We start from the raw sequence: 4,015 nt of genomic DNA on the forward strand, positions 1-4,015 counted from the left end.
CCCAGCCTAAAGTGCCATCTGTGAGGGGCTTGTCGGACCAGCAAATGCTCATTTCAATAGGGGTCATTTGGGGTTCATGAACAGACTCTATTTCCACGTAAGCGCATTGGAACTGTTTTTTTTTTTTCCAGTGCTATTCCACTGTGTTATAGAAAAATACTCCCGTGACCCAAGAGGTGTCCAGGGTCACTTCCGCCCACGCAGATCAAAGGATCAGATGATTCCTGATCACAAATGGCTATTATCATGGACCATGAAAAATTAAGAAATCTGAGAAGGAGAAATTCAAGGGGCAAGATGAAAAATTCAATTACCCTGTCTCGGATTCCCCATGAAGAAGCGTGGTTCCATCTGTGACTCAGTGGTCTTGTTCTGTGGTACATTTGCAAAAGAATCTGGGACTTTTCCAGAAAGGTTGCTACCAGTCTCATTCCCCACCTATCTCTAGCAACCTATGTGATTATTAATATTCTAAAGTAAATATGCTCATTTAATTGGTGATAATAACACTCTTGCTCTCAGTTTCCTACTAGTTTTGATTAAAGAGAGGAAAGTCCTGGAGGTGTTTAACCTGTGCCATTTTTCATTTGGAGGCATCGTTTGCTCCGCAACATGGGATGCTAAAAATAAACTCCAAGGATCAGAAAGTCCAGGGCATGGCCCAGCCCAGGATCTCCCCAGATAAATTTCCACCTCGTTCACCGAGAGCTCGACCCTGCAGAAGTTCCCAGGGGCTGAGCTTCCTGGTTCCTGGGGTCCGAGCACTGTTGGCACCAGCGTTCCCCCCAACAAGCCTCAGGACTAGCCCCATTGTCAGCTCTGCGAGGGGACAGGCTTCCAGAGGGCAGAACTCTCAGCTGAAATAGAGACTGAGAAACTTGCTTGGCCTTGGGAGAATTTAAACTCCCACTTTGTTCAAATCCTCCCTCTTCTTCCTACAGGTTTCTGTCTATTTTCACCTTTCTGTGCTTTTACTCTGTCTCCATCTTTCAATCCTCAGCTCAGGCCCCAGGAGGCTGAAGTAACAAAGTCCAGCATCACTGGAGGGCATCAGCAAGGATGCCTGCTTTCCAGAGGACATTCGCCCTCAGCACGGAACCCAGAAGTTCTTAAATTCTGCCCTCGGTGGATACAGCTGCTGGGCCTTACACAGGAGTTTGGAAGATGGGAGACATTTTAGGCAAGGGGAAACACTGCCCTCTACAGGGCATGCGAACCTTAGCATTTCATAGACCAATACCCACGGCACCCCACCCTACCCCCTCAAGGTGAAATTCTCATTCTTCTCTTATTTTGAAGTTAATGCAGCAAGTGACAATCTTGTTGGCCAGAATGATTGATGAACATTTATTTCTCAAGTAAAAAAAGAGACAATACCTAGAAAAGCTTTTAAAGTTTCTTTCTTTGTTAAAGGTGGGGGGAGGGGGTGTGGGGGTCTCGGCTGATTCAACACTGTTGCCCAAATCAGATGAGCATGCGATGTTTTGGACCTGAAGTTCATGAGGGCCCTGAGGCCTTACTGCAGAGGCTGAGTCCTATCAGCCCACCCCATAGTTCACCTAACTGATAGGAGAGGGGTAACGTGACTCCCGTGTCCTTGATGGGCAGTCCCACACGTCAGCTGCAGTCCAGCTGCTGAACAAGTGCCAGGTTAAACTAACGTGTGTCCTGACTTTGGTCTCTGACAGCCTTCAGCCAAGTCGAATCAGTTCCCTCCGTGCTCATGGGGTCAGAGCAACAGAAGCTTCAGAGAAAATAGGAAAAATGCTGATTATTTCTTTTCAGATGTAAGTTAAAGGAACAGTCAGAAGCTAAACATAGTCTGAAAAATAGTGGATTGATTGGAAATCAATATATTGGGAATAGGAGGAAAATAGATTAGTCCTGAAAGTGTCGATTGTGTAGACTCTCGTCCTAGCAGGGGAACTTGGACTGAAAGCAAAATATACAAGGTAAAAACTTCAGAAGTTCCTGAGACGATTACCAAATACACTGAGAATAATGCTGGTCCCTTAATTATAAATTTCATAGTGTGCTATGGTTTAGATGTCAGGTGTCCCCCAGAGGCTCACGTGTCAGAGAATGTAAGAAAGTTTAGAGGTAAAATGATTGATTGGGTTGGGAGAGTCTTAACCTGATCGGTGCGTTAATCCCCTGAGAGGGGTTAACTGCGGTATCTGCAGGCAGGCAGGGCGGGGCTGGAGGGGTGCTTTGGGGTCTAGATTTTATATCTTGTCCTTCTGGAGCACAGCTCTCCTTCCGCTTCCTGGTGCCATGTCCCGGGCTGCTTTCCCCAGTCTCTCCTCCTGCCTCACCTCACACCCCCAGGAATGGAGTTGGCCACCTTTGGACTGAGACCTCTGAAACCGTGAGCCCCCCAAATAAACTCTTCCTCCTGCAATTGTTCTTGTCAAGTCTTTTTGTCACAGCAGTGAAAAGCTGACTTTAGCATAATGGAAATCTAAGCCTCCGCCTAGGTCAGGGCTTCCGAGGAAGGGCTGGTCACGCGTGTTCGGTCAGACAGAAGAGTTTTCCGGAGTGGTCCTCATTACGTTTCATCTGGGGTCTTTAGAAGAGTTGGCCTTGGAGGACCAGCTCCTGCTCCCATTTTTTTTTCTTTTCGAGGTCTCTGTACCATGGGTCCCAAGACTCAGTGTGGTTACCCACCTCCAGTGACTCACCAAACCCTGTGGAGTGCCCTCGATATGCTGTCTGTCCCTGGATCTGTCCCTTCCTTTGTATGGCCAACTCCCCTGGAGTGTGGAGCAGAGAAAGGACAGGAGGAGGGAAGGAGTATTAGTGACAATCAAATTAATCTGCCACAAGGTCAATTCACCCCACAACAACCCTGGGGGGAACTGAGACTTGGAAAGTTTGAGGAAGTTGCCCAGCACCCCCCAGCCCATTTGTGGTGGAGGGGACAGTACTCCAGCCCAGGTCTGTCTCCTGTTCCTGGAAAGTCAAGACCAACACACACAGAGCACTTGCTCTGTCAACCTCCGTGCATGGACATTTGCGTTTCTTGGCACATTACCAGCTAAAAGCATAGCCTAGGCTGTTAAAAGAGTGAATGTGACATTTAACAGGGATGATAAGTGGGACTGGCTGGACAAGATCCAGGGTCCCCCATGAAAAACTAAGAGAAGTCCACCTGGGTGATCAATGAGGAGGGGCTTGGAGGGTCTCAAAGGAGTTGACACCGCATCATTATAAAAACTCCCCACAGGCAGGTGGCCTGGCATGTGCCTATAACCCCAGCTACTCAGGAGGCTGAGGCAGGAGCATAGCAAGTTCAAGGCCAGCCTGGGCAATATGGTGAGACTTATCTCAGGAATAAATAAATCCTCTTGAAATAATGAGCCATGAGGGATTCTGCAAGCCAGATGTTGCTTGAAACAGAAAATCCAATTCAAGCCAATATAATACACGTCTTCTTTTGGTGATGCTGGGGATTGAACCCAGGGCCCTGTGCACGGGAGGCAAGCGTTCTACCAACTAAACCATGTCCCCAGGCTTCAATGGTTGCTTTGATTTGAGGTCTGAAATGCTTCGGGTGCAGTCAGGACAGGGCTCAGCTCCCGTTTCTCCACAACTCTAACGTCTCCGCCTCCTCAAGGTACCAGCCGCGTGCTCCAGGTAGCGCTCTTCCAGACGGTTAACGCCTGCAGAAGCCCTAAGCCTCCCTCTCCCACTGTTCAATACACAGGGGACGTAAGCACATGTGTAAGACTTGATTTTCTAGTTGGCTCATTTAAAAAAAATAAAAGAAACATGAGAAGTTGACTTCAAGAATATCTTATTTAACCCGTTATGTCCAAACTTTTATATTTCCATAGAAAATCAATGTAAATATTATTGAGCACGTATTTAACATTCTGGGACTTTTGTGATATATCCTAGACAACAAGGAGGAGCTTCCTCAAACTGTCTGGGTGTGTGTCTTCTATTCTTTGCAGCTTGACTGTTGACTTAGACTTTACTTATGCAATTGCAGTTTACTCAATGAAATTATCTC

At 47.2% G+C, this 4,015-nt stretch overlaps 1 non-coding gene across 1 annotated transcript; it reads right to left on the reverse strand.

The window, feature by feature from the left end:
• Positions 1-3,437: 3,437 nt before the first annotated feature.
• Trnag-ccc (transfer RNA glycine (anticodon CCC)) lies at positions 3,438-3,508 on the reverse strand. The gene has a single exon. It is a non-coding gene; the product is annotated as a tRNA-Gly (tRNA).
• Positions 3,509-4,015: the final 507 nt, after the last annotated feature.

The sequence above is a fragment of the Callospermophilus lateralis genome, chromosome 11, assembly GCF_048772815.1.
Source record: "Callospermophilus lateralis isolate mCalLat2 chromosome 11, mCalLat2.hap1, whole genome shotgun sequence".
Classification (NCBI taxonomy): domain Eukaryota; kingdom Metazoa; phylum Chordata; class Mammalia; order Rodentia; family Sciuridae; genus Callospermophilus; species Callospermophilus lateralis.